Source organism: Macaca mulatta, chromosome 20, assembly GCF_049350105.2.
Source record: "Macaca mulatta isolate MMU2019108-1 chromosome 20, T2T-MMU8v2.0, whole genome shotgun sequence".
NCBI lineage: Eukaryota > Metazoa > Chordata > Mammalia > Primates > Cercopithecidae > Macaca > Macaca mulatta.
This window is the reverse complement of record NC_133425.1, coordinates 21,206,548-21,222,181: the sequence shown is the minus strand read 5'-3', so window position 1 is coordinate 21,222,181 and position 15,634 is coordinate 21,206,548.

Sequence of the window (15,634 nt, the reverse complement as noted above, 5' to 3'; positions counted from 1 at the left end):
CCCACCATTAATTCTTATGCACAAGCTCTGCCAATCAATTTTTAGTTAATGGGAATTTTTTCATTTGTATGTTTTTCAGGAAGAGCTAATGGAAACAATATTCCTTGTGTTCGTGAGTCTTTGTGACTTTTTTTTTTTTTTTTTAAATAGTGTTTTGCTCTCATTGCCCAGGCTGGAGTGCAATGGTATGATCTCGGCTCACTGTAACCTCCGCCTCCCGGATTGAAGTGATTCTCCTGCCTCAGCCTCCTGAGTAGCTGGGACTACATGCATGCACCACCATGCCTGGCTAATTTTGTGTACTATTAGTAGAGATGGGGTTTCACCATGTTGGCCAGGCTGGTGTCAAACTCCTGACCTCAGGTGATCCACCTGTCTCGGCCTCCCAAAGTGCTGGGATTACAGGTGTGAGCCACCACGCCTGGCCCTTTATGACTTTTAATCTTGAAGGTCATTTTGGCTGGAGGTAAAAACCTTGCTTGTGTTTTTCTTTCAATGAGTATCTCAAACATCTGACTTGCTCTCCTAGCATACGACTTTCTTATTACAAAGTCTGCACTCAATCAGACTTTTTCTATTATGAAATACTTGTCTTTTTCATCTACATATATAAATGTCCTTGCCCCATTTTATTATTAAAGTGAAGTAGTTTATTAGAATATTCCTTGGTGTTAGTGATTAGGGGGTCAGTTTTTTCAGGTGCTTTCAATGAGTAGATTTGTGTTCTTTTATTTCAGGAAATTTTCTTGAACGATAGTTTTTAGTATTTCTTCTGTGGTTTTGCTTTTTATCTTTGTGGACTGCTTTCATAATTGTTTTGAATTGATATTCCCTTGTTTCTCCCTGACAAGTTCTCATCTATATTTCCATTTGATTGTTTTTCTATTTTTCTCTTTTCCAATCTCCATTTCCCTTACACTTTCCACACTATTAGCTCTTGAAGGGTAAGTGTTTCTTAAATGTTTACTTTAAAAAATCCAGCTGGGTGCAGTGGCTCACACCTTTAATCCCAACACTTCGGGAGGCTGAGGCAGGTGGATCACTTGAGGTCAGGAGTTGGAGAGCAGATTGACCAATATGGTGAAACCCCGTCTCTAGTAAAAATACAAAAATTAGCTGGGCATGGTGGAAAATGGTCTTTTACTTATGATATTTTTCTATGGACTTCAATTATAATCTTTCAAGTTGTTCATGTTTTAGTGAGATGAATTTTCTTCTGGTTTTGGAAAGAGTTTCATAAATAGGAGACTGGGTGCAACAAAATAACTTTCTTTTTTTCTTTTTTTTCTTTTTTTTTTGAGATGGAGTCTTGCTCTGTCTTGCCCAGGCTGGAGTGCAGTGGCATGATCTCGGCTCACTGCAGCCTCCACCTCCTGGGTTCAAGCGATTCTCCTCCCTCAGCTTCTCAAGCAGCTGGGACAACAGGCGTGTGCCACCACACCCAGCTAATTTTGTATTTTTAGTAAAGACAGAGTTTCACTGGCCAGGCAGGTCTCAAACTCCTGACTTCAGATGATCTGCTCACCTTGGCCTCCCAAAGTGCTGAGATTACAGGCATGAACCACCACACCTGGCCTAATTTTCTTTTTTTGATATTACAAATAACTTTATACCATTGTATTACTATAGTTAACAATTTAAATGAAATGGATGAATTCCTTGAAAAGCACAACATATAAAACTGACATAAAAATAACTACCTATTCTAAAACCCCATAAAAAAGTGGGCAAGGGATATGACAGACACTTCTCAAAAGACATTTATGCAGCCAACAAATACATGAAGAAAAGCTCAACATCACTGATCATTAGAGAAATGGAAATTGAAACCATAATGAGTTACTATCTCATGCCAGTCAGAATGGAGATTATTAAAAAGTCAAGAAACAACAGATGCTGATGAGGCTGTGGAGAAATAGGAAAAAATGCTTTTACACTGTTGGTGGGAATGTAAATTCGTTCAACCACTGTGGAAGACACTGGTGATTCCTCAAGGATCTAGAATCAGAAATGCCATTTGACTCCCGTTTACTGGGCATATACCCAAAGGAATACACATCATTCTACTATAAAGACACATGCACATGTATGTTTATCGCAGCACTATTTACAATAGCAAAGACATGGAACCAAACCAAATGTCCATCAATGATAGACTGGATAAAGAAAATGTGGTGCATATATACCATGGAATACTATGCAGCCATAAAAAGGAATGAGATCGGCCGGGTGTGGCGGCTCACACCTGTAATCCCAGGACTTTGGGAGGCTGAGGCGGGTGGATCACTACGTCAAGAGATCGAGACCATCCTGACCAACACGGTGAAACCCTGTCTCTACAAAAAATACAAAAAAATTAGCCAGGCGTGGTGGCGTGTGCCTGTAGTCCCAGCTACTTGGGAGGCTGAGGCAGGAGAATCCCTTTAACCTGGGAGGTGGAGATTGTAGTGAGCTGAGATCGGGCCACTGCACTTCTGCATGGCTGACAGAGCAAGACTCCATCTTAAAAAAAAAAAAGGAATGAGATCATGTCCTTTGCAGGGACATGGAGGAAACTGGAAACCATCATTCTCAGCAAAGTTAACACAGGACCAGAAAACCAAACACTGCATGTACTCCATAAGTGGGAGTTGACAATGAGAACACATGGACACAGGGAGGGGAACATCACACACTGGGGCCTGTCGGTGGGTGGTGAGGAAGGAGAGGGAGAGCATTAGGACAAATACCTAATGCACGTGGGGCTTAAAACCTAGATGATGGGTTGATGGGTGCAGCAAACCACCATGGCACATGTATACCTATGTAACAAACCTGCATGCTCTGCACATGTATCCCTGAACTTAAATTTTTTTTTAAAAAAAGAAAATAGGCCGGGCGCGGTGGCTCAAGCCTGTAATCCCAGCACTTTGGAAGGCCGAGACGGGCGGATCACGAGGTCAGGAGATCGAGACCATCCTGGCTAACACGGTGAAACCCCGTCTCTACTAAAAAATACAAAAAACTAGCCGGGCGAGGTGGCTGGACTAGCCGGGCGAGGTGGCTGGCGCCTGTAGTCCCAGCTACTCGGGAGGCTGAGGCAGGAGAATGGCGTGAACCCGGGAGGCGGAGCTTGCAGTGAGCTGAGATCCGGCCACTGCACTCCAGCCTGGGCGGCAGAGCGAGACTCCGTCTCAAAAATAAAATAAAATAAAATAAAAAATAAAAAAAGAAAATAATTTGCAAATAAGTTCTGCTCTGCACCCTCCAGAGCCAGGGAAAATGGTCCCACACTGGGACTGCAGACTACCCCTGCTTCAAGACCATGACCACTCCAGTGCCAGGGAGGGAGAGGGGCAAGGGCGTGTAAAATCATCACAAAACTATCCACTGTTTTGAAGTGACTTTTTTATTGGTTCAGTATTCATTTGGTTGCTATAAACTTCTGATTGTTTTCCATAGTCCTGACAAAATTGGTTTGGACAGTTTCTGCTAATTTTTGAAGTTTTTGTGAGGTGGGAGTGAGAAGTTATGCCTATTTTACCATTTTGCTGACAAATTGTTCTCCAGTTTCCTGTATATTGATATTTAGTTACTATTTCCCTCTGCTTTGTGGTTAGGTTTCTTTGGCAGGCGAGGGACAGGAATTTTCATCAACTGAAGTATTTTGATATTCTTGTTTCCTTCTTATGGCATATTAAATTGACTATCTGAACCAACAATAACAAGTGATTTAATGGATGAATGGTAATATTTTGGTTAGTTTGCTAAGCTTCTTAGTACCTATTCATCCTCTTCTATTAATGCAGTGAAGTGGGTTTCTTTAACAAATAGAACTTTTTCTAAGGGAATGAAGAGACTCGATTCTGTGATTCTGGCTAGTATCTGTATGAAGTTAAATTACGCTGGCCGTGTCCTTATTTCTCTTTGCTACCCTTATTCTAATGGGCACTTCTATTTTCTAAGTTGCTTCTCTCTACCTCCAAAGTAATACCTCTCAAGATGAACATTTATAGCTTTACACATTTTCAAGTCTCTTTATTTCCCCCTATAACCAGGATTTTGATTGACTAGGTCTAGTTCTCAGAGATTTTTTTTTTTTTTTCAGTATTTCCCAGCTCATGATGGATCTATCACCATTGGCACTGTGTTCCGCATTCTCTTTTCTGCAGAATCCTCACCTGCTCTCTATGAGAGATTCCCTTGTTCATTGTCTCCTGTAGCATTCAGATTTGCTTCTCCCTAGATGCATCTAAAGTGGGTGTTTCAATCTATGCTGTCTTTCAGAATGCACAGCTTTCACAACCTTCTTCCTACTGGGACAGGGTTAAGAGGTTATAGGGATTTTGTTTGCTTGTCTGTTTGCTAGGTAGTAAATAATCACGAGCTTTTATAGGTTAGGGTCATGACCACTAATTGAAATGACTATCCTTTCTCCCTTGAATTACTTTGGCACCTAATCTAAAATCAATTGACCGTACATGTATGAATGTATTTTTGGACTCCGTATCTTATTCTATCTATCTATCTATCTATCTATCTATCTATCTATCTATCTATCTATCTATCTACCTACCTACCTACTTACCTATCCATCCATTCATTCATCCATCCATCCATTCATCCATCTATCCATCCATGCATTTATCCTCTATGTCTCTATTCATGCTAATACCACACTGTCTTAATTATCGTAGTTTTATAGTAAGGTTTCAAATAAGTTGATGCAAAGTCTTGCAGTGAAAAAAATATACGGTTTTGGATAATCAAGTTCTTTTGAATCCAAAATCAATTGGCCATACACGTGTGAATCTTTTGAACTCTGTATCTTATTCTATCTATCTATCTATCTATTTTTCTATCTATCTATCTTCTATCTATCTATCTATCTATCTATCATCTATCCATCCATCATCTATGTCTCTACTTATGTTAATACCACATTGTCTTAATTACTGTAGTTTTAAAATAAGTTTTAAAATGAGTTGGCACAAAATCTTGCAATTAAGAAAATATTTATTTTTGGATAATCAAGTTCTTTTGAATTTCCATATAAATTTTAGAATCAGCTAAATTTCTACCAAAAATAAAGTCTCTAGGATGTTGATTGAGATTGTTTTGAGTGTATAAATCAATTTGGGGACAATTGATAGTTTAAAAATATTGAGTCTTCTGATCCATGAATAAGGTATATTTCTCCATTAACTCAAGTCATCTTTAATTTTTCTCAGCAATGTTTTCAGTCTTCAGTGTACAGGTACTGCACATCTTTTGTTAAAAACTTCCCTAAATGTTTTATGTATTTCATGCTACTGCAATGGTATTGCCTGGAAAATGATATTAGCAACAGATATTTCTAGATTCCCTTACTCAAACTGAAGATATTTCATTCTAGTCCTCCTTTGCTCAAAAGTCTCTTTTTTGGTAGATCATTCCTTTTTATTGCTGAGGGTATTCCACTGCATGAATACTTCACAGTTTGATTACCTATTCACATGTTGATGGACATTGGGTTATTTTCAATTTTGGGGCTTTACAATTAAAGCTATTTATGAATATTTGCATACAAGTCTTTCTACGCTCATATGCTTTCATTTCTCTTAAAACTTCTAGAAGAAAACATCCAATCAAGCTTTTGTGACTCTGTGCTGGGCAAAGTTTTTTAGATATAGTACTAAAAGCACAATTCACAAAAAAATGATACACTTCATCACAATTAAAAACGTTTGGTTCTTAAAAGATGCTTTGAAGAAAATAAAAAACAAGCCATAGTCTGGGACAAAATATTTGCAAATGGCATACTAGACAAAGGACTGATATTCAGAATGTACAAAGAATTCTCAAAACCCAATAGTAAGAAAAAAGACCAATTCAACAATAAACGAAAGAAAAGTTCACCGGTCACTTCACCAAAGATGATACACATGTGGCAAATAAGCACATGAAAAGATGCTGAGAAGTTTCATCATAAAAGGGTGTTAAATTTTTTCAAGTACTTTCCCCTCTATTGAGATTAATGTATAATCAATATAGATACTAATCACAGAGATTGTTTCCCACAGAGAAAATGCATTATGCATATAAGCTTTGAATCTTAGTGCTATCTTGTACAAATTTTGTGATACTGAGCAAGTTTTTACATTGTGTAAACTTTAGTTTTTTTCAAAATCAGGATAACATATAACTTGAGTTATTGTCAAGATTCACAGTAATGTATGTAGAATTATTCACATGTAATAAGTAATTGACGACCAGTAGCTCTGATGAGACTTGTAGAGCCTCAGATACTCACTTTCTTTACTGTAATTTATGGAGTTAGGAATACTTTTCAAGCAGGAACACAACATATTCACCTCTTGGATATCAGTATTTGCTGATGCTCATCCCAAGGTTATAAACGGGTAACAGCAGGAATGAATCAAGGAGAAAGTTTTTAAAAGTATTATTCCAATCTGCGATGAAAAAGATAACGTTAGCATGCTTTATATGAAATGAACTGTCCCAGGATAACAAAAAGTCTCCCAAGTTGATAAAATTAAACAGAGAAAATTGAAAGCTGTAACATTATTCTCACAAACCCTCTGTTTTTAGCATAAAGTATATTACCCCTGATTTCTTGAAACATAGTTTGTGTTGATAATTAACAGCTTTGGAAAATCCTTTTGGGAAAGCTGATGTCCATATCATCTGTCTTCCTGTCATCTGATGTGAACAAGAAACCAATGCTGATTATTTCTCTTACCCTTTATTCTATATAACCAGTGAAAAAGCAAAGTTGTGATAGGAAATGTAGCCTAGGACTCGACAGTGGAAAAAGGATAAGGAATATATTATAAGTTGAAAGGACATACATCTTCAGAGAAACAAACTTGATGCTGAGATTCCTCTAAATACTAAATTAAATACGTATAATAGTTTATGAATATATATGAGAAAATAGGAAACATGTTTCAAGAGGTAAGGTTCTGAACTGTTACTGTAAGACTTCAAGACTGAGTTCAGATTACTGGAAAAAAAGATGAAATTATAAGTCTGAGTAAAAAGCATATTTGTAAGATGCTTTTGTGTCAGGAATTGGTTCCTTCCGGTGGGTTCTTGGTCTCACTGACTTCAAGAATGAAGCGGCAGACCCTTGTGGTGAGTGTTACAGTTCTTAAAGATGGTGTGTCCGGAGTTTGCTCCTTCAGATGTTCAGGTGTGTCTGGAGTTTCTTCCTGCTGGTGGGTTTGTGGTCTTGCTGACTTCAGGAGTGATGCTGCAGACCTTTGCAGTGAGTGTCACAGCTCTTACAGGTGGCGCTTCCAGAGTTGTTTGTTTCTCCCGATGGGTTCATGGTCTTGCTGACTTCAGGAATGAAGCTGACAACCTTCGTGGTGAGTGTCACAGCTCATAAAGGTAGTGCAGACCCAAAGAGTGAGCAGCAGCAAGATTTATTGTGAAGAGCAAAAGAACAACCCTTCCACAGTGGGTTGCTGCTTGCTGCTGGCTCAGGTGGCCAGCTTTTATTCCCTTATTTGGCCCCACCCACATCCTGCTGATTGGTCCATTTTACAAACCGCAGATTCATCCATTTTACAGAGTGCTGATTGGTCCATTTTACAGAGTGCTTATTGGTCCAGCTGTGCTAATTGGTGTGTTTACAATCCTTTTGCTAGACACAGAGTGCTGATTGGTGCATTTACAATCCTTTAACTAGACACAAAAGTTCTCCAAGTCCCCACCCGACCCAGAAGCCCAACTGGCAATCAGCCCTCTGTAAAATGGACCAATCAGCACTCTGTAAAATGGACCAATCAGTGCTCTGTAAAATGGACGAATCAGAAGGAATGTGGGCAGGGCCAAATAAGGGAATAAAAGCTGGCCATCCAAGCCAGCCACCCAGCTGGCTTCACCTGTCACTTGGATAGAAGAGAGGGTGCCACCTGAGTGAGAAGGTAGAGGATAAGTTTGCACCTAATTTGTAAATTCTTATGACATTCTTATGACAAAATGGTAGAAGTATATCTTTCCCTATCAGTGATTACATTAAATATAAATAAATTACTGCTCCAATTAAAGGATAGAGATTGGCAGAATGGATTTTTAAAAGCATGATCCAATCATATGCTACCTACAACAGATTCAATTTAAATTTAAAGGCACAAATAAATTAAAAGTTTAAAAGACAGAAAAATATATTCAATGCAAATGGTAACTGAAAGAGAGCTGGAATTATTCTACTAATGTCAGACAAAATAGGCTTTAAGATAAAAACTGTTACAAGAGATGAAGGACATTATATACTATTAAATGTGTTAATTCATGAAGAACATATAACAATAACAAACACATATGCTCCTAACAACACAGCCCTAAAGTATATGAAGCAAAAACGGACAGAATTAAGGGAAAAATGAACATTTCAACAATAGTAGTTGGAGATATCAATACCCCAATTTAAATAATTGCAGAACAACTACACAGATCAAACAAATATCAGATATGAACAACAAAATAAACCACCGACCTAAAGGTATATATAAAATACTCTAACCAACAATAACAAAATACACATTTTTTTTCCTCAAGTGCACATAAAAAAATTATCCAGGATAGACCATTAATTAGGCCACAAAAGAAGTCTTAATAAATTCTAAAAAACTGAAATAATATGAAGTGTCTTATATGACTACAATGGAACAAAATTAGAAATCAGTAACAGAAGGAAATCTGAAAATACACAAATATGTATAAATTAGACAATACAAGCTTAAGCAATAAATGAGTCAATAAAAAAATCACAAGGGAAATTAGAAAATACTTTGACATGAATGAAAACAAAAATATGGCATACCAAAACTTATGAGATATAAGGAAAGCAGTTTAGCTTTTTCACATTTATTCTTACATGTAAAACTATTTCAAATAAATAATCTAGTCTTCCACCTTAAAAACTAGAAAAAGAAAAGCAAACCAAACCCAAAGCTGGTGGAAGGCAGGAAATAATAAAGACTAAAACAGAGATAAATAGAGAATGTAAAAACAATAGACCAGGGAAACTATACAATCCCTTTAAAGAATCAACACAAGTCAAAGACCTTTATATTGACTGACCAAAATAAGAAGAAAGAAGCCTCAAATTATTAAAATCAGGAAACTAAGAGAAGACATTACTACCAATCTTACAAAAATAAAAAAAGATTACAAGAGACTACTATGAACAAATGTAGGGCAATTGATAACCTAGATGAAAAGAACACAATTCATAACCTAGATGAAAAAGACACATTTCTAGAAACACACAAACTACCAAACTAACTCAAGAACAAGCAAAATATCTGAATAGACCCATAATAAGATATTTAATTAGTAATTGAAAACCTCTCAGCAAAGAAAAGGTTGGGATAAGATGACTTCAATGGTGAATTTCACCAAACATCTAAAGAATAGTTTACATTGGTCCTCCTGTTTGGTTTTTAAATAAACAACCAATTGTCCTATTCTCTGACACCCCAACTGGGTGTCCTACAATTGAATTCAATTCTAGCACTACTTATCTGGAGTTAGCACGGACTCCATGGGTTAAAGAACCAATCCCACAAGATTGCACCCACTTTAGACACAGCCACAAATAGGGAATACAGGGTACCTGCACTTCTACCTGGATAACTACAAATGTTAGGATTCCCACAATTGTTCATCTGGTTTGATAATGTGCTAACAACAACTCACAGAACTAAGGAAAGTGCTACACTTACAATTACAGTTTATTACAAATAGGCAAATGAAGAAGTCACAGGGCAAGGGGCATGGGACAAAGAGTTTCTATGCCCTCTCCAGTGTGCCACCTTCCCAGCACACTGGGATGTGTTCACCAACCCAGAAGTTCTCCAAATCTCATTGTTCAAGAGTTTGTAGCAAGACTTCATTATGTAATCATGATTGATTAAAGCAATGGCCTTTGGTGACTGAACTCAGTCTCCAGTCTCCTTCCCTCCTGGAGATCAGGGGTGAGGATGTGGGCTGAAAATTTCAATCCTCGTCACATGGTTGATTCCTCTGGCAACCAGCACCTATCCTCAAGTTATCTAAGGGCCTTCCAGGAGTCACCTCATTAGCATAAACTCAGGTATGGTCAAGTTTTGAACAAGAAAAGACATTCCATTCATTCCAGAAATTCCAAGGACTGTGGGAGCTCTGAGACAGGAACAAGGGATGAAGACCAAATACATATTTCTATTATATCATACCTTCTCAGACTCTACCAAAAAATAGGTCTTATGATTGTTTGGAAAACAATTTCCTCTCTAACAAAGAGTACAGGCTTTTCTATTTGAAATCTTTGAATTATCACTTTGACTAAATGAATGACTATTATTTTACAGTGACCTGTGATCCTATTTTGATGAAGTGTTTTAAGCCTTTAATATTTGACATACTTTCAAAAATCAAATTTCAAATTCTAAAATTAAGTATTTTCCAAAAGGAACTCCTAGATGTCCAAGAGAGACATATTAGGCTTATTTAATATGTTAAAATTATATAGGAAGCACTGTCAAATAAGAAATGGTGCTTGACTTCCTTTGAGTTATGTTTGTATAAATGTGTTATTAAAGTATGTTCCAAAATTGTAAAAAATTCCTACAATTCTGATCTGTCTTGGTATATGTTATCAGTAATCATTATAATGATGTTAAATTGTATGCCACAGAAATAATCAAATTTCCTTGCCAATTGTGTCTTTAGGCTGGGTGCGGTGGCTCATGCCTGTAATTCCAGCACTTTGGGAGGCCGAGGCGGGTGGATCACCTGAGGTCAGGAGTTCAAGACCAGGCTGGCCAACATGGCGAAACCCTCTACTAAAAATGCGAAAAAAAAAAAAAATTAGCTGGGCATGGTGGCAGGCGCCTGTAATCCCAGCTACTTGGGAGGCTGGGGCAGGAGAATTGCTTGAACCTAGGAGGTGCATGTTCCAGGGAGCTGAGATCACACCATCGCATTCCAGCCTGGGTGATGGAGTGAGACTCTGTCTCAAAAAAAAAAGAAAAAAAAGAAAAAAAAATTGTCTTTAACCATGTCTATTCTAAGAGATTTCTCATTCTGAATTATTGTTTTACTTTGATTCTTCTCAAAAATTGGTATATAATCAGCTACAGTCCAAAATTTGCTTCTTCTTTAAGGAACTTCATGGAAAGAACTATGACAAGTACTCATGAATCCAGCTTTCTGATAACTTTCGAGATCACACCATTGGAGTGCGTAAAAACATCCAGGGCTCTAATAAAAAAGCTGATGCATTCATGAGGGTTGCTAACCCAACATCAAGTGCGATAATAATTAACTACATGGGACTAAACTGATAGAGGACAAAGATGATTTTTAATAACTTTTTTACTTGAAACATTGCTGATTCTTTTTATGTTTTGTTTCCAGAGTTAATAAAACTTTTTTCTTTTGAGCTATTCATAGCTTACAAAAATTGGGTAAATATACCTTTGTGGGCAAATGTGAAGCATTTGCCTTTCTCACTACTGGATTTCTCCAAAATCTGTCAACTGTGAGTATTCTTAATTTATGGCAAAATAGTTATTTGCATAAGTTCAATAAGGATCTGTTTTATTTCATAACAGGACATAATTAGATACACTGGCTATTTTATCAAGGCTTTAGTTGGGATGGCCTATTTTCAGAGATGACCAGACTGCTTGGAGGAATTGAGATTAACTTTACAATTTTATAGTGCTGATAAAAAGCCCTTTTGAAAGTCTGGCATGGTTCCTTGTCTACACAGTTCCCTTACATGGTTTCTGTCCTTGCAGTAAGTAAAGAATGTCACTTTCTGGCAGGGCCACGAGCCTCAGTATATTTTGGGAACTCAAGAAGAGAGAAATGAACCTAGTTCATACAGTTATTACAGATACAGCCAAGAGGCAAATACATGGCTTGGCTTCCTAGCCTCAAGACTTTTCAAAGTCTAACCCAAAATTTCTTATAAAAGTCCCAGCAAAGTCAACTTTTAAAAGCCTATATGGCCATTCACTATGCCCATTGTGTTTTATGTAAATAACCAGGCCAAGTATCATAAGCCCCAAATTTAATTTGCAACTACGCATCTGACAAGGGTCTAATACACAAAATCTACAAGGAACTGAAACAATTCAACAAGCCGAAAACAACCCAAATAAAACATGGGCAAAAGGAACAAACATTTCTCAAAAGAAGACATACAAATAACCAAAAAATATATGAAAAAGTGCTCAATATCACTAGTCATCAGAGAAATACAAATAACCACATGGAATATCATCTCACATCAGTCAGAATGGCAATTATTAAAAAATCAAAAAACAGATGCTGGTGAGGCAGTGGAGAAAAGGGAATACTTACTTGGTGGGAATGTAAATTCGTTCAGCAACTGTGGAAAGCAGTTTGGGGATTTCTCAAAGAACTTAGAACTACCATTTGACCCAGCATTCCCATTACCAGGTATATACACAAAGGAAAATAAATCATTATACTAAAAGACACATGCATTTGTATGTTCATTGCAGCATCATTCACAACAGCAAAGACATAAAATCAACCTAGGCGCCTATCAATGGTGGATGGATAAAGAAAATGTGGTACATATACACTTTGGAATGCTATACAGTCATACAAAGGAATGGAACTATGTCCTTTGCAGCAATGTAGATGCAGCTGGAGGGAAAAAAAAAAAAAAAAAAAACAGAAAGAAAGAAAAGAAAAGAAAGAAATGTCCAGAACCTACAAATCTACAAACAAAAAAGTGGATTGGCAGTTGGGAGAGGCAGTGGGGTGAGGAGAATGGGATGTAACTGAACGAGTACAGGGTTTATTGGGGGGTGATGAAAATGGGATTAGATGGTGGTGTTGGTCGCACAACATCGTGAATATAGTAAAAGTCACTGAACTGTGCACTTTGAAAGGGCAAAAATGGTGAAATTTACTTGAATTTTACCTCAATCTTCTAAAAAAGTAAAAGAAAAACCTGACGAAATGGATAAAATGTTATTTCTGCATTACTGATGAGACGCGTAGGTCACTGTCACGTTGCCTCAGGTCAGACTAGCACCAAAATTGACTACACCGCTCGAACAAAACAAGTTAAAATTCAACCCTAAGCCCCTATGGATTTTCATTTGTTGGAGGCGCGCGCTTTCCAGCTCTGCGCGCCGACCACAGGCAGCGGGTGGGCCTCCCGGTGTCTGGAGCAGCGGCAGGCGCACAAGCCGCGAACAGGAGGACGAAGGGCCGGCCGGGGCTCCCAGGAACTCACTGCTCAAGCCTCGCCGCCGCCACCGCCGCTGCGGGGCGCGCATCACCCGGGTGGGGCTCCTCCTCCCAACGCCCTCCCCAGCGGCCCGCCGCGCAGCCGCCCGCCAGCAGGTCTGTGGCCTGATCCTGCGCGGACCTGCCAGAGGCACACCAGGAGGCGGGGAGCTGAGGGCGCGCGGGGCAGAGCTGGGTGGCAGCGTGGGAAGCCGGGGGCGCGCCGAGGAGCCGAGAGCGCCACCTCAGTCCCCTGCCCACCGCCCCACCCCGCGCATGCTCCCAAGAGCCCCAGACCACCTTTCTCTGACTTCCCAAATATTTAATCCCTTGCTTCTCCTGACCCACCGCTCAGTCCCCCAACTCTAGGACGACAGAGGTTAGGGATAAGGGGAATGAGACACCGGCCTTGGCTGCAGCATTCAAGGTGAAGCCAACTCAATAGTCAAAATAAAGACTTTCATACAATATTTTTAATTTTTTAAATAAAATGTAAATATAAAATTTCAGAAGGAGCTATGTTGGCTTCTACAGCGAAAGGAAAAATCAGTAATCCTGAGCCGCCTTTGCTTAAGATTTTTATACTCTGTTTATTGTGGATGTTTTGGCATTGATTTTTATTTTAAATATTGCATTTAGATGTTTTAGTTTAATATTTACCATGACTGCTGAGTGAATCCTATAAATTTTGTGCCATAGGTGAGTACCTCAGTTATTGTACTTGCCTCACTATGGTACAGCTCTACCCTGCTGTCGTCTTCACTGTGGTAGTGGCAGAAGTCTAGGGGGATGCAAGTAACCCCCTCCTTCACAGGGTCTGTTAGGGGTTAGCAGGAAATTTCCAGAGGCTCAGGCACACGAGCTTACAAGCCCCTCAGGCTTGTCCCAGGACAAGGTCTCAGGGAAGGGCAGGGAAGATATTTACACCAGCTTTCCCAATACTGACCCCTGCATTACTAGAAAGTTTATTATTATTCTTTCTGTTGTCATGATTATAATAGCAATTTCATTATTTTAACAGTAATAAGACACCTCAATAATACCTAATATTTAATATGCTACTTATTAATAATACTTATTATTGGAGGCTTGGGACAGTTAGTTCTCTGTGCCTCCGGTCTCAACAGAACTGATGCAACCAAGACTGGTTTTCTAAGTGCTGCTTTACTGAGGTTGTGAACCAAAGCTTTGTAAGGAAGATGGTTTGAGACGATTGGCAGAGTTGTCCTGTTTCTACAGGATTCACTGGAGTGAATTCCTATTATTGAGGTTTCTTATTTTGTCATTGTTAAAATGATGAAATTACTATTATAATCATGAGTTAACAGAAAGAAGATTAATAAACTTTCTAGTAATGCAGGAGTCAGAAATAAGATTTCTATTTAATCAGGGCTAAATTCCTGCATTTACTATGGAAACAAATACATATCTGGCTTTCTTATTTCATATCTCTTTTAGTTGATGAGTGTTTGGTTTTGCTTTTTTCTCCTTGTTAACTTAAAAAAAAAACCACACAATTTATAAATTTAGACAGGAAGAGACTTTCTTATACGAGGTTACAGCCTGCAAGGTGGGATCGTATGCTGGGAAGCATGCTGTATTATTCCGTTTTCATGCTGTCTGTAAAGACATACCTGAGTCTGGGCAATTTACAGAAGAAAGAGCTTTATTGGATTTACGGTTCCACATGGCTGGGGAGGCCTCACAATCATGGTGGAAGGCAAGGAGGAACAAGTCACATCTTACATGGATGGCAACAGCAAAGAGAGAGCTTGTGCAGGGCAACTCCCATTTTTAAAACCATCAGATCTCATAAGACCCATTCACTATCATCAGAACAGCACAGGAAAGACCCACCTCCATGATTCAATCATCTCCCACTGGGTCCCTCCCATAAGACATGGGAATTATGGGAGCTACAAGAAGAGATTTGGGTGTGGACATAGAGTCAAACCATATCACATGCCTTGGCTAAGATCAGAGACAGGTACTTTGAAGGAGGAGGGATGGTGTAGGAGCTTTATGCTGAACAGGTTGGCTAAATATACATATTCAACAGGTGAGAGAAGAAGCTATGAATATTCATGAAAGTGGTCCTGATGCATGCGTATTTAACAAACATGCATGTTACATACAACTCATGTTCATTCTGGGGTGGATGCAACATTTAAATATATTGCAATTCAGCCTGATACGTCAAAAGGTCTTTTTAGGACATGAAGGCATGCAAGTGTGCAACCTCTGTAAGTCAGCCAGAACCATCCTATGGTCGGTAGTCTTATCAGGAGAAAGGTACTGAAATCAGTCTCTTGTCCAATCAAGCTGTAGTTATGGCTGGTGGAACAAGGAATCAGTTTGTCAATATCTGTGATCTGGATGAGTTGTA